At 37.3% G+C, this 16153-nt stretch overlaps 1 pseudogene; it reads left to right on the top strand.

The window, feature by feature from the left end:
- Positions 1 to 592: 592 nt before the first annotated feature.
- LOC110296459 overlaps positions 593 to 16153 on the top strand; it is a 116403-nt pseudogene continuing 100842 nt past the window's right edge.

The following is a 16153-nucleotide window of genomic DNA, read 5'->3' on the forward strand; positions in this document are numbered from 1 at the left end:
CACACCCAGGAATATATGGGCAACACATGTGTTTCTGGGTTATAACATGAGAAGTGAGGAAGTTGAGGAGAGAGGGTGATAGAGGCAGGTCTGAGAGGAGGTCAGGGGAAGGAGGAGGTAAATCTGACCAATTACATTGCAAGAAATTCTCAAAGAGGTAATAAACATGTTTTAGTGTAAAATCATAAAAATACCAGCTATTATTAAATTACACACTGTTAAACCAGGGAAACTCAGATGGCTCTCCAATTCTGTTGGAAGCTGAGAAGGGGGTTACTACAGCAAGCCTCTACCCCGAATAACTCAGGTATTTACTCATATGGGACAAGTATGGTTGCTTTTTTACAAGAGTAAACGTCAGTTGCCTTGAATGGTAGAGTAAGAGCATGTAATCCTATCTACATTCACACAGGCAGGGGGATTGCTTTTACTTAGAGAAGAAACTCCTGTTGGGAACAGAACGGAAACACCCCACTTTTCAAACAGCAGCACACTACAAAGGTCACTAAGAGAATATCTCTATCCGCTTTGCATAGCTAAGTGTTTCTACAAGTTAGTTAGGTGATTCTAGCAATTAATTAGCCAGGTTAACATGCTTTGTATTGATCAGGCCAGTGGTAAGGATAGCAGCATTAATGCAACTGCTCATTTATCAGGGAACCTCGGTGTAGGAATCCAAATGGCGGTAGACGCAGTCAAGGGTAAGAAAAACCATTTATGTGCTGAGGCAACTGTGCTCCCTGCTGTAGCCTCCCCTCCCCCAGCCTTAATGGTTCCACTGTTTACACCTGGATGGAGCTTGCTGCTCAATTGTTCTGCCATGCCCACTGCTGGAACCTGCCACTTTCCTGTTCCGAAGCCATCACATGGTCACCCTACTACTGGACCCCAAGACTATTTGGAGGGAATCGGGCCCCCTTCCCCTGCTTCATAACTGCGTGCGGAATAGTAAAATTGAGCTTTGATCAGAATGCCTGTCTTAGCTGCACCTTTTCTCACCTTCCTAGCCCTTCTTCTCTTCCAGGTTTCCAAAATGCCTTTCCAGCCTAGAACCCAGGCTGTGATCTGCTGGCCGGACACAACACCCTGCGACCAGGGCGCACATAACCAAGTTAAGGGCTAAAGTTTTCTTGGGTATATAACTTGACAATGAAAGTGTGTAGAAGGAAGAAGTAGTCTGTGATTTTAGGTCTCTGACTTAACTGTAATTATTATTGCTATAATAATAACCACAGTAAGTGATAACTTATAACAAATTTTGACATATCAAAGGTCAAAAGTTTGACATATTAAAGCTTCACAGAACAGTATAATATCGTTTTGGTTTGTTTCTTTGTGTTTTTCTAAGAAAGCTCAGTCCAAAGTAAAAGAAGGACTAAGTTACTTGTTTTTGTCTTCCTAAGTTCCAGAAAAATTGTAACATTTCTCCCCGTTTTTCAGATAAATCTAATGCTAGCCACACCCTAGATGTGTCTGGATGTGGCCATAGTATTACCGCCCATCCCTCAGGACTTCTTTATTCAAGAGTTTCTAGCTCAGCACTGGAAAACCTTTGGATGGGCATCTTCTTGAGAGTGTCTTCTCCTAAATTTTTAGGAGCTTTATGAGAGCTCAAAATCAATTTAATTTAATCATCCTACCCAGGAAAATTCCTTTCAACTGTTAATTCCGAGGGTTTGGATTGTTGATGGGTTACCTCTGACAAAAACAAAACAAGACAAAACAAACAAACAAAACCATTGTGTTGATGAAAACTAAAGTTCCAGGCTTGCTAAACTTGTCCTACCTTTGACTATTGCTGGGTTATTTGTCTCTATAGATGCCTCTATTTCTTACCTTTAAAAATGGTGGTAATAGAGACAGTTCACATAACTGTTGAAGAAATGCAATTCATTAATTCAATGCTTCTAAAACTTCAGTGTGCCTCAGGATCACCTTATCTGGAAAAATCTGTGGATCTGGGGAAGGAGCTGGAAATGTGTGTGCAGTATGTAAGGCAGTGACTGAGAAAACCAAGTCTTCCTGAAGTGTCGATCTGCACTCAGTGATTAGGAAAGAGACAGTCCTGTTGGGAACACACTACTCATGGTGAACCTTTGAAGGAATTCTGCAGTCTCTTAGACAGTTCAGTGTACTCTTTATCCATACAATTCCAAAGGCCACCTTCTTATCAAGAATGGGATGATTTTGAAGATGCAATTAGGAGACATGTATTCCCTTTTATTCGACTCATAAATTTGACACTTACCCACACCACTATTTTAAGATTGTTCTTTCATAGAAAATGTTCCCTAATGTGAGTTGCAGACAGATTAGTTACTATTTATAGAGAATAACTATCATTTTTCCTACTTCTATATTTCATATCATCTTCTATTTGTTTCTTATACTTCTCTTTAAATCTGCTTATTGCAAGTATACTGCTCTTTTGAAAAACCCCTATAGGCAATTTCTTCATCACAAATATTGGATTGAATTTCCCATTTTGAATAATAGGGAGAAAATGTTATTAACAATTTCTGATAATTTAGTTATATTTCTACACTGTTTTAGAATTTTCATTACCTATCTGATAGCAACTTAATCTTTCTGATATCATTCTTGTATTATTCTTGTATTATTCTTCATGAAGAAATTGTAATATCTCTGTTAAAAATTCAACTTGCTAACATCATTTGTAGGATTATCCCATTTGCTATGAAACCACTGATTTGAACAATTTTCTGCTAAACACTCAAACTAATGAGAGTTGTTTCTGGCTAAATATTTTTGAGAGACAGACTTTTCTGAACATTTGATGGTTTTATAGATCTTTTCTCAAAAAATCTATACAACAAACTTGAAAAGTGAATATTGACATTCAGTGGTTTTGTAAACTCTCCAAACATATGCCCATCTGTTGGTTTTTGGTTAAGAATCTCTGCTTATTAGGACTCTTACAGTTGGCCTGTAGACTGAAGTGTTCATCAGTAAATCCTTTCCTCAGAGGCATTTTCAAAGAGGAGGTGGAAATTTTATAAGTTACCCATGTATCTCCAAATGAAGATAGGGTTCAAGGCGCATAGCACCAGGTCCCTAAACTATAAGTGGCAAAAATAAACTCTGTGACCCATACGACAATTCTCACAGAAAAGAAACAAATAAGCAAACAACGCCTGTCTTTTAGGCTTGATTATTAAGTGACTCTGGGCAAAGGACATTGAATTACACACACACAAGCACACACACACACACAAAGGTATGTGCACACACACCTATGTTGGTGAATGACACCCTAATAACATTGAACACTTCCTCTTTAGACGTGGAAACATGAGTAAAGTTGTGTTGAGGGATGGATGAGAGCCATGGTGCCTGTTGATTATTACAGCCTTCGTGTCAGGATTCTAATCCCAAACACCAATAAATATATGGTCTTAAGCAAATCACTGTATGCGTTTCAGCCTAGAAAATTTTAATCTGCTAAGGTTGTGCAGATAATGGTGTGGGACTTTTCATGATTCACCAAGTACTTTGAATATAAGAAAAATAAGTAGTGAAAAGTGTGTTGGAAAATTATCCATATATTCTGACAAAAGATGTATATTCTCTTTTCAAAAGTTCCACCAAAGCCTCTTTAATTCCTTCCCATTGGCTTACTTACTCCTATTATTCTTACTGAAAATAGCACTTATTGGATATTGTCAGGTAATTTTTTCATTTGCCTTCTGTTTAAGCTTCTGATTTTAAATCAAGAATGCTATCTGGTCTACCTCTGACATGCCAGGCCTGAGAAATCTTCAGAGGGAAGTCCTTGTGTTTTCAGTCTCAAATCTCATTTATCAGCAAGATTCTGAAAGACTGCCCAAATAGGTCAAACTAATTTAGAGGGAATCTGAAGATAATATTGAATGTATAATTCATTCTGATTAATAAATAATATAGAAAGTTTTTCTTCAACTAGATCCTTTGATTGCTAAAAGACTTTCAAACTTCAAATGCAAGTTCATCACTCCATCTTAGAAAAAGGAATTTTCAGATACATACTTTTTGCTTCAAAGTACCACTCTGCTGATAGGCAAGTAACTTTCACATTGTTCTGTTTCCATGGTTTTTTTTTTAACTGTGTCTTACTGGATATAGAAAATTCTGATTATGTTACCGTAATCTAATAGAGAATTCTTAAAAGGATAGCGACTGTCACAAAGCCTGTTTTTCCAATTCAGAGTCTTCTCTGATAATTCCTCTAGTTTTAGATTCTCTGTAATTAGACTGCATTTAGATTCCCTGCACAGTGCACTCTCGCTGGTTTTCTATCAATTGTCAGAATTCTTCAGGGCAGAATAAGTTGGACCCCTATTGTCCCCTGATGCTTTCCAGCTAATTGTCCCAAAAGTACTATGGAGAGCCTCTTTCACCTCCTCTCACTCTGAGAAAAGTCTCTATAAAGGCGGGCAGAATGCAGAAAGCAGAGACTTGTGCTAAGAATGAGATTGTTTCATAAAAATGTCTGTGATTATTAACTCATAGATGATTTGTGTTGCAAGTGGAGAGACTTGATAAGGCTCATTTCCTTGGCCATATTCATTTTTACCCTGGAATATAAATGTTGCTAATTGCAGTTAAAATTGCATTTGCTGTTTGCCCAGCCACAACAGTGTTCTCTTTAGTTAGTTCAAGTTTGTAACATGTGAATTTTTTTATTCATCAAAATGTTACTAGAATAATACTGTCCAGATAATATAAAATTAGCTCTCCATAGCAGATTAAATGACACTTTCCCAAGCTCACATTCCAAAATAAACAAACAAACAAAAAAAACAACAAAAAAAAAAACAAAAACCAAAAAACCAAAAACCAAACAAACAAAAAAAACAAATTATATCAAGGAAAAGAGCCCCTTCCTGAAACCCTTCTTCCTGGGACCTCAGAGAGGAACGGTTGTATTAACCTACCCTGCACTCCCAATTTGTTCCAATAAACCTCCAGGAACAGAGAGTCCTGTTTTAATACGGAGCCATGTTAACATAACGCACAGTTCACCTGGCAAATCTGTTTCTCTCCACGCTCGGATTTTAACTGCTTGTTTTTGATTGCCTGGAATATCCTCTGAGGCTCCCCTATGCCTCTAAAGGTCAGGCAACTGACATTTTAATAAGAGCAACATAACTTTGGAAGCTAGCAGAAAGATCAACACAGTGAGTGGCTTATCCAATCTTGACAAGTTATATGGTTCATGCCACCTGAGGATCCTCAGCAGATGTTGGGATCTGCCTTGGGTAAGAGTCAGAGTCAGGGTAAGAGACCTGCCTGGGCAGGTCAGAGTCAGATTTAGGGCTGAGCATTTCAAACTCATTAATAAATAGAGAAAGAGTTAAAGGAGAAATCTAAATCTAGAAATTGATTCTGCTCTCATAATACATATAATGAACTCTGTGAGTAAACAGAATTAAGTGCCAGTCTGTGGGGACAGTTCTAAGTCACGGATATATTTTGTATGATTAAGTAATGTAAGTAAGTTTCAAGTGGATTTGAAACAGGAGTGGAGGAGAAAATGTTTCCAGGAGGCTTCATTTTTTTTATTTTTGCTTTCATTCCCATTTGTTTAGAAGAAGTTTTACATCTAACTACAAAAAAACAAACAATCAAAACAAAACAAAACAAAACCAAAACCAAACCAAACCAACCCCTTACTCCCAACCCTTGCTGAGGGGTTCATGTAGAATGCATACTATTCAAATATATTTTTGTAACAGTTTCAAAGCTTTTCTGGAACAGTTTCACTTATTCAGCAGGTACAAGTGCAATCGTTTGCCTAAAAAGGCTGTCAATTCCCAATGATTGAATGATTAATCCTTTCAGTACTTCTTCTCTAAAAATGTAGGAACCCCCCACCTCCTCCATCCTGTTCACTTCCACTTGAAATTCTCCTCTGTCTTGTTTTCTACCCCTACTTTTGAACCCCTCCTCTTCCTCCCTCCTCCCTCCTCCTCTTCTTCCTCTTCTAATTTATTCACTTTATATTCCTCTCATTGCCCTCTCCCTGTCACTCCTTCCCACAATCCTTCCCGCCCCCCATGCCACCTTCCCTTTCTCTGAGTGGGTGGAGACCCTCCTGGGTATGCCCTGACTTCAAGTCTCTGCTAGGCTAGGTGCTTCCTCTCCCACTGAGGCCAGACAAGGCAACCCGGAGAGAAGAACATATCTCATATACAGGAAACAGCTTTTGGTATAGCTACCATTCCAGTTCAGGATGCAAATGAAGACCAAGCTGCTCATCTGCTACATATGTGTAAAGAGGCCTAGATCCAGCCCGTGAATGGTCTTTGGTTGGTGGTTCAGATTCTGAGAGCCCCAAGGTTCCAGGTTAGTTGACTCTGTTTGTCTTCCTGTCATGTTCCTACCCCCTTTGGGGCTACAATCCTTCCTCCTATTCTCCCTTAAAAATGTCCAAGATACATCTACTGTTTGGCTGTTGATGTCTGTATATGTCTGAGTCAGCTGCTAGGTAGAACCTCTCAGAGGACAACAACATGGTTCTGTCTGCAAGCATAACAGAGTATCATTAATAGTGCCAGGGATTTGTGCTTGCCCATGGGGTGAGTTTCAAGTTGGGCCTGTTATTGGTTGGCCATTCCCTCATGGACTTGAATCTTTATAGAATTTTTGCTGCTGTTCTGTGTATTCTCTTTTTCCTTTAATTGTATGTGTCCCATTCCTCTATGAAGTCCCAATTTAAACTTTACCTTGTCCATAACTTCTTCTCTACTGCTTAGCCGATAGCACCTTCTGTGAGGTTGTTTTGCTTCTAGAATCCTGTTAATTCAGATTTGGTTCTTCTTCAGTGACCAAGTATACATAAATCAGTTTCGTGCAAATATCTTGAAATGAAGACTATGCCTATGGGGTCTTCCATCTCTCTGATTCTAGAGTACTGTGAAAGATGAATGGAGGGTATTATAGGCCACTGATGCCTGAATTCAGAGATTTTTATAGAGTAGGGATATCATGATTAACTTGAAACTGAGTCCACTTTTGCTAATAGACCAGTCATAGATTCAAGATCATGCCATGAGAGCTAAATACATGGCCCCTAGAAGAGATATACATGTATTTTCCTTGTAAACTTTTGATAGCATATGATAGAAAGCTAATAGAGATTTTCAGTGAAAGTTCCACTCCTCTCTCTCTCTCTCTCTCTCTCTCTCTCTCTCTCTCTCTCTCTCTCTCTCTCTGTCTCTCTATCTATCTCTCTCTGTCTCACTCTGTAATAGAGATGAAGTAGTGTTTGTATTCAAAGACTNAGAAAGCTAATAGAGATTTTCAGTGAAAGTTCCACCTCGCTCTGTCTCTCTCTCTCTCTCTCTCTCTCTCTCTCTCTCTCTCTCTCTCTCTTCCCCCCATCCTTCCATTCCTTCTTTCACTCTCAAATAGAGATGAAGTAGTGTTTGTATTCAAAGACTTGTAGGCTGAGATTTAAATGTATCTTTTAAATATTTTAGGGATTATATCTATATACGATTCATTTATTGTAATATATGCGTTGTGTCGTTGAGATATCTGTGTCATGCTTGAGCTGTCCTCTAGCATACCTGTGATTAAAAAGTCATAGTGGAAAGAACAATAAATTGACCTATATCTATTTTTCTTTCCCATAGGCTCACTAATCTAAATTTTCATGTTTTGGAACACCTATTCAACTTATCTCATACCTAGAGGAAAAGAACTAACCTAAAGAAGAAACAACAGCAGCATATGAGGTGATGATTTATATACTCATTTGTTAATAATAAATGCAAAGGGGAGACAGAAAGGAAGAAAGAGGGAAAAGAAACTGCAAGCCCTGAGCATTTAATGTGGGTCTGGAATCAGCTCTAAAGTGAGGCTAACATGACTTCATGGAATATTTTCCTTTTTCTTGCTAATAGAGAGTAATATGCAATCCTCCCTAAAAATAAGCTATAACACACAGACTTTCCCAAATTGTTCCAAACACTTATTCATTTCACAGTTGTGTGTGTGTGTGTGTTGTCCAGACCTGTTAATGATTCGTCAGCAAACAAAACCAAGCCTGTAAGAGTCTCACCTTTTTGTTGTCTTATTGTTCTAGCTAGCACTTCGAGTACTATATTGAACAGATAGGGGAAGAGTGGGCATCCTTGTCTTTTCCCCAATTTTAGTTGGATTGCTTCAAGTATGTCTGTATTTAATCTGATATTGGCTGTTCATTTGCAGTAAATTGTTTTTATTATGTTTAGGTATGGGACTTGAATTCCTAATCTCTCCAATCCTTTTAACATGAAGGGGTGTAGTATCTTGTCAAATGCTATTTCTACATCTAAGGAGATGATCATGTGATTTTCTCTTTGAGTTTGTTTACATAGTGGATTATGTTAATGGATTTCCATATATTAAGCCAACCTTGCATCCCTGGGATGAAGCTACTTGATCGTGGTGAATAATGGTTTTGATGTGTTCTTGGATTCAGTTTGCAAGAATTTTATTGAGCATTTTTGCATCAATATTCATAAGGGATATTGATCTGAAGTTCTCTTCTTTGGTTGAGTCTTGGTGTGGTTTAGTTTTCAGAGTAATTGTGGCTTCATAGAGTGAGTTAGGTAGTGTTCCTTCTCTTTGTTATGGAATATTTTGAGTAATATTAGTTTCAGGTCTTTGTTGAAGGTCTGGTAGAATTCTGCACTAAGTCCATCTGGTCCTGGGCTTTTCTTTGGGGGAAGGGGTTGGAAGGATTAAATAACTTTTTCTATCTCCTTGTGTTATATGGGCCTGTTTAGATAGTTTACTTTCTCTTGATGGATTTTCCCCTTGGTGAATATGAAGTGACCTCCTCATCATGCTTGATAACTTTTGGTTGAAAGTCTATTTTATTAGATATTAGGATGACAACTCCGGCTTGTTTCCTGGCACTATTTGCTTGGAAGACCTTTATCCATCCTTTTATCCTGAAGTAGTAACTGTCTTTGTTATTGAAGTATGTTTCTTGTATACAGCAAAATGGTGGAACTTGCTAATATTCTTAATTGACAATATTCTTTATTTAGTCTAATATGCACTAATCCTAACTTCTCATCCACCTCTAGAGTACTATTTTTTTATAAATCTAAATTGAGTTTATATTTTGCTTTTTGTAGCATGATTAAGATAGTAAATGGCACTATACTTGTTTTAATATCAAATCCTTTATCTATTATGTTTTGTACCTTATGGCACCTCCTGGAGTATTCTCATTTGTCTCTAAGGAGATCTTGTTTGTTTATAAAGGAGGGCATCCTCCTGATCAATAGTGACTGTGCCTTCTTCCTTTGGACCTATATGGGTCTTCTAAAGGGTTCTCATCAAGCTTGAGAATTGTCCATCCTTGGTCCTGGCTACTCATTGGCTGTGTTAGGAGGCCCTATTGGCAGTGCCAACCTCTGCACCAGGCAGGAGGCTAGCAGCTGCAGCTGCCATCATTTTAGAAATCTCCAGAATTGAATTCCACAGTTCCTTTACATGTGCTTTGCTGCTTTGGAAGGGATAATGATGTTTATGAAGGGATCCAATGTTCTAAATTGCTGGTCACTTATATCCTCAGGTTCCAAGACCTTAGAATATTTTTTAGAAGCCCTATAGAGAAATGAAAGACAGAGAACACAGATGGTAACACCTACCTGTAATGTCCTAAAAGTTTCGTTTAACATAATGAAAACAATACACATTGTCTCTGCTCCTCATGATTTCTTGTTCTACAATAAAAAAAGCAGACATTTCTAGATATTGAAGTTGGTCTGTAGGTATGCACAGAGTTAGAGCTATGTAAGCTCTGAAGAAAGATTATAATTATATCATTCATCCTTCCTCAGGTTAGTTTCTTTCCAGAAACCACATCACAGGACTGTTGGAAACAGCGTCCATTATTTAGCTACTAAGTTAGAATTCTGCCCCTGACAGCTGGCTACTTATGGAATGCCAGCTCAGGCATGTGACCTCTTATGTCATAGTTTATTTGTCTCCATAGCCTTAGTGGGAGTGTTATGTGAGGGCACACACAGAGTGTTTATGTTAAATTAATATTAAATGAGCTCACCTATATACAATAGTTGTAATAGTGATTAGCTAGGGGCAGGTGCTGCAGTAAGTATCACACTCTGTTTGAGAGATCTCTGAAGATCCAATGAGCCATTTCCCTATATGAGTGGCAATGAATTTTCATTTGTACTCTGTTTAATAAGAATATAGAGCATGTCCTATATAATTTAATTCTCGTGACTATTTTATGAAATAGAGCCTGTATTAAACTATTTTAATAATGACAACAAAGCCTGTAAAGGTTTAAATCTCAATAATAATATTAATCTTAATAACTAAAATCTGCCAGATTTTTTTTCTAGAATCAATTTCCTTTCATAATCTCTTGTTTCTTTGCATATCCAAAGGACCACGGATTGGAAGTCCACTCACCCTGTGTTTTGTTTTGTTTTTTGTTTTTTGTTTTTTTTCTGAAATTTACTTCCCTCATATTTAGAATAAGGAGAGCAAAAAGAAATGAGAACACAATGTCTTCAGAACACAGATACTGATGTCTTCATCAGACTTTCAACAAGATAAATAGTAAGGCTAATGGAGCTATCTTCAACCTGTTTATGGATAAGAGAAGGGAAGGAAAGGGCCTATGTTCTTGCCAGATATTCTGGGATGCATTAAAGCAGCAGGTTACCTTTTGAAATTATTGACTGTATCCACCATGATCAGTTCAAATTATTCTTAAAAATACCTGCAATGGGAGGAAAGATAGAGTACTGATCTGTGATGCACCAAGAAAATGTCAAAGTTTCATTAAACCCTTTGGGGGCAGACTGAAAAAATAATAAGTTTATTAAAATTATCTCTGCATCCTGCTAAGAAAACTTCTACCAGGGCGCACAGATGAGGTTCAATTTGGACAACTCTGTTGCTGCAGATTAAAGGCCTTTGATTTTAATATCCAGTAATGAATAAAACTACTGGTGGGTGTCCTGAGTCATAATGTAATCAGAGGAGAATGTCTGAGCCTGGTTCTCATTTCTTTTCACTCTTGAATATTGACTCAGCCAGATGTACCTATGCTGAGAACACAACAATGAGTCATTGTGTATGCAGCAAGGAGCCAAGAGAATTTTTGTCAGAAGTGAAGTAAAAACTGACTAGAGAAGGACAAAATGGTGGGTTTTTTTAATTAATGGAATTGTCAGGTTTTCTTAAATAGATTAATTCTGGGAACCCATATACTTTGAAGTAAGCAAACAGTTCTGTGCAGAAAAATTGTTTATTGAAAACTCTATCATCATTCTCTAGTCTAACGCATGGGTCTACCCTGACCACTGAAGCCAGGCAATAACAAGAGTTTTCAGCAACATCTAACTTCCCTGGGATCTTAGTGTTAATGGAGATGAGCTCCACTCTTTGCTGAGTTACAAGTTCTCTTTAAAGTGCCAAGGCTTTAATGCTCACATGGTTGGTGAGATCACCATGTCCCTTTTTTCCTGTACCTTTTCATATTAGCAAACTAATATCTTAGTCGAACTGAACTGAAGGTCAATTCTGATCTCTATGTTCCATCTTGCCCCCAAGTAATACAATTATTTGGTGCAAATTTTCCACTTTTTCTCTGTCATGGTCTTGTCAATACAAATCTATAATTACTCCCTTCAATTTATTTCTCCTTCCTGTAATGTGACTTGACTACACTCTCACCCATTTTTGCCAATATGATGTGAAAGATGTAGAACATAGAATGTCAGTATAAGGGACACATGGGATTTTCTGACTTGGTGCTAAGGACAAGCACTGGCTATTGGTATTTAAAATGAAAGCTCACAGTGGTGGAGCCAAGAAAGCCATCATCCTCTTCACAGTGGCATGGAGAGTCAACCCAAAGTCACCAAAACCACCTGGGTAAGTTGAGACTGAAATGACTCCATGCTACTTAGTAGTAGAAAACAAACAAACAAACAAACAAACAAACAACATCCCTCTTAATAACATGATGAGGGGGTGGGTGTTGATCATCATTTTAAGTCACTGGCTCATGTAGTAATTTTATCATGATATCTAACAGATACAATCAATGCAACCATCAGAGTTCTGATGTGCACCCTGAAGCAAACTGAAATTTTCATCTATTAAGTCACTGTTTAACACTCAGGGCTTCTCCAACTGTGTTAGTTTAATAAAAGGTATCTCAGAATTCATTATCAGTGAGAACTGATATGGCTCTTTCACTTAAAATGAGATCTGGTAAGACAGAAGAATCTGTATTTTGGAATTTATTCATGTAAGTCTAGAACATGGGAGCCTGAGATGGGAGGAGGGTAAGTTCAAAACTACTGTGGGATGTGTAGTTGAACTCTGTCTCAAAACCAACAACCAAACAACCCCAGACCAAGAGACATACAGTTTCAACCACCATGCTTTCCCCCCCACTGTTTCTTTTATATTCTTAGTTTAATATATTTTCTTTTCCCTTTATGTTTCATTTAGGCAGAAATGATAAATAAATTTGAGAGGTTAAGCTTTCTAAATTACTTTGGGAGAAGAATTGTTAAGGCGCAGGAATTAGTGATGAGAAAGACATAATTCTAAGGTGAATTAGAATGGAAAGTGTTTTTTTAATTTTTGTTTTTGTTTCTGATGGTGTAGATCTGATAATAAAACTGGACTCACAAAACAATTGTTAGAGGTATTATTATATAACAACTTTGTGTGTGTGTGTGTGTGTGTGTGTGTGTGTAGTCTGATCAACAGTAAGTATGCACATGTGCATCTGTTTATATATAACCTGTTTTGCCTCATGACCTAAACCTTTACATTTTAGGGGATATACCACATATCCATAATTTTTGCTTTCAGATAAAATTCATCGAACTCTAACTACTCAATGAAAGCTATCTGGTAAGGCTATGAGTATGTTTGGATTTGAATAATTGACTCTTGAGTACATCTGAAATGATTACCATGATGCTGAATTCAGAAAGCTGTTATATGCTATAAAGATGCTGTAGATGTTGTCTACTTGAGGATTATCTACTTGCTTCCATGTTTTAGAGATGTATGAACTTTAGAAGATAATAGATATTTGTCTTACTTATTTTGTATTACTGTGAAGAGAAACCATGATTAAGAAAACTCTTATAAATGAAAACATTTAATTGAGACTTACTTATAGTTTCAGAGGTTTAGTCCATTATCATAATGGTGGGAAGCATGGCAGTGTCAATGCAGACATGGTACTGGAGGTGAAGCTGAGAGTTCTACATCTTGATCTGCAGGCAGCAAAAGGGAACTATGTGCCACAGGGGGCATAGCTTAAGCACAGGAGACCTCAAAACCCACCCCCACAGTAACAAACTCCCCCCAACAGGGCAATACCTACTCCAAAGCTACACTTCATAATAGTGCCACTCCCTATGGTCAAACATGAGCCTATGGGGACTGTATCTACTCAAATCACTACAATATCCTTCTAGGTGGAACCAGTTTGGAGGAAATACTAAAGGGGAGACACAATACACTAATGTCAAAGAAATAAAAGTATAAATAATGGCCTGGAAAACTAAGATTTGGCAGAGGAAAAAATATACTTGAATGATTTACCACTGGTTGTCATCAACAACTTGTTAAACTCTATGTCTCTATTTTGTACACTTTTCTCTATGTTTATTTTACTTGCATGTAAAATATTAATGAAGTAGAGATATATTAGGAATGCTGCAAAAAGAAAAACAGTACAGATAGTTATCTAAAAGTGATTAGATGCTGCTGGGGAACTGAGAACAATTAAGTTTCAAAAAGACAATTAAATTGTTATTTCATTTCAGAATAAATTAGACTGGCAGGAAAAAGAAAGTAAAAGTGTTGAGGTGTGATTTTATTCTTCTCACCAGAGGATAAAAACCTGGTCTGTATGTAGATGTTATCAATTAACTTTCTCCTATACCCTACATTAAATGCATTCTACAGTTTATTAAATTTTATACTGCCCAAGTTTCAGATAATATATGTTTACTCCAATCTTTAACATGAAATTAGGAAAACTATTCAATTTTTAAAATGGCTACATATAGGTCTTTATGGTGGCCATAGAATTTTAATATGCATACTTCCAGTCTATCAAAATTAGTTTAATGTATTTTCATTGATTATTCATTCTTACAAAGGTAGTTACTTGCTAATTCATTCAACAAATATTTACTGGATATTTCCTAGGTTAAATATCATTTTAATTAGTGGGGCTATAGCTGGTAGACAGGGTTTTCTGTCCTCATTGAAGTTAGGTTATTAAGGAGGTTTACAATGAAAAGTAGACAGAGAAACAGAAAGGTGTCACATGGTGATAAGCATTGAGAGGCTAAAGGAGGATACATGGAATAAGAAACACAATGTCCTGTAGACACTGGGTTCGGAGAGAACAGATAAGGAAATTAGTAGATGTAGCAGTGATAGAGGATGTGAGGAATGAACATGAAGACATGCAGAGAAGAACCAGACCCTGGAGAACATTCTAGAACACAGAAGGACTTGAGCTTTTATTAAGTGCACAGCTAAAATGCTTTGGAAAGATTGAACCTGCCTGACATATAAACTAAACTACACTGTAAAAAATCACTCTAGTTTCTATCCTGAGAATAGATTGTAGAAGTGAAGTAATCAGACCTTGTCACAATCAGGAAAGTGTTCATACCGACACAGACTAGGAGACAGTAGTAGAGAGATGTGGTTAGATTCTGACAATATACCTCAGAGGTATTGTCTACAACTCACTATTTGAATATTAGGTATGAGAGAAAGAGAATCTTAAGTTAATTCTATGGTTATGTGCCTGAGCAAGCAAGAGAATCAATTGAATTACTTTTAAGTATGAAATTGTCCTAATGAGATCCACTATCTGTAACTCAGATATGGTGATGAAAAATTTTAAAATACTCAAACATGCAGATATTTCAGTTTCCAATAATGACTGTAGATATTCATGCACCATCTTTATCCAAAATATGTGTGGTCCTTTTTAGCATGTGGGTGGAATTACTCGTGACAGCACATATGCAGCTTTCACCCTTTTAAACATCTAAGCTTCTGTTGGAGCAGGATCTCAGGATGTACTTCTCAGGAATGATTGGTACTGCTTAAATCTGATAGGATGAAAGCAACATCTCCTTATTGTCTTACTATTCCATTCCTCATCCACTCATGAAACTGGGACATCTCCCAGATGATACTTAACCCCAGATGAGGCTCTTCTTCAGAAAATGACCACACCATGCATTTGCCTATTTTGTCACTTTGTTTGTTAATGATTTTCATATCAAATCTTGGGTTAAAAGATCCATCAGTAAGTAGCCAACGTTTTCACTGGGGAACTCTTGAAGTAAGTACACAATTCTAGCTTGCTACAACTCCAGCCACTCCTAGTTACTCATAGCAAATATGTTCCATTTTATCTACTAGACCAGTAGAGACATACTTGAAATCTAGTCTTTGGGCTGTCTAGACTCTATTTTCTGCCTTTGGATACCCTTCCCTGAGGGTGCTGTCATGTCTAGGCTAAGTGGAAGAGGATGTGCTTAGCCCTGCTGTGATTTGAAATGCCAGGGTGAGTTGGTACACATGGGGGGAGGGAGTTCCTCTTCTCCTCATAGAAGACGAGGAAGTATTAGGGGAAGGGAATATGTGAAGTTGGGACCAGGAAGAAGAAGAAGAGGGGAGGCTGTGATCAGTGTGTAAAGTGAGTAAGGAAGTAAATAACAAACAAACAAACAAACACTACACAATACAATGATACCTGAAACAAAGTTGGAAATGCAAAATTTACATGGGTTTCTCCTGAAAATGTTTATTACTTATTTAAGTATTCATTTTAACTGGACTTGTGATGAGATGTTTTTTAAAGTAAAGAACAAATCAACAGCAAGATAGGATAACTTATCAACAGATGGATGGATGCAGAACACGTGGAGCAGACACTATAGAATTCTATTTGGTCACCTCATGCCCATTAAGTCTTGTTTTCTGTGACAACTTTGGTAGATCAAGATATCATTAAATTCAATGAAATAATCCAAACACAGAAAAAAAGACTGCATGATGGCTTAGTAAATAACTCCCCCCCCCCACTTGGGCCACACATCTTTTTTTTTTT

The sequence above is a fragment of the Mus caroli genome, chromosome 6, assembly GCF_900094665.2.
Source record: "Mus caroli chromosome 6, CAROLI_EIJ_v1.1, whole genome shotgun sequence".
Lineage (NCBI taxonomy): Eukaryota > Metazoa > Chordata > Mammalia > Rodentia > Muridae > Mus > Mus caroli.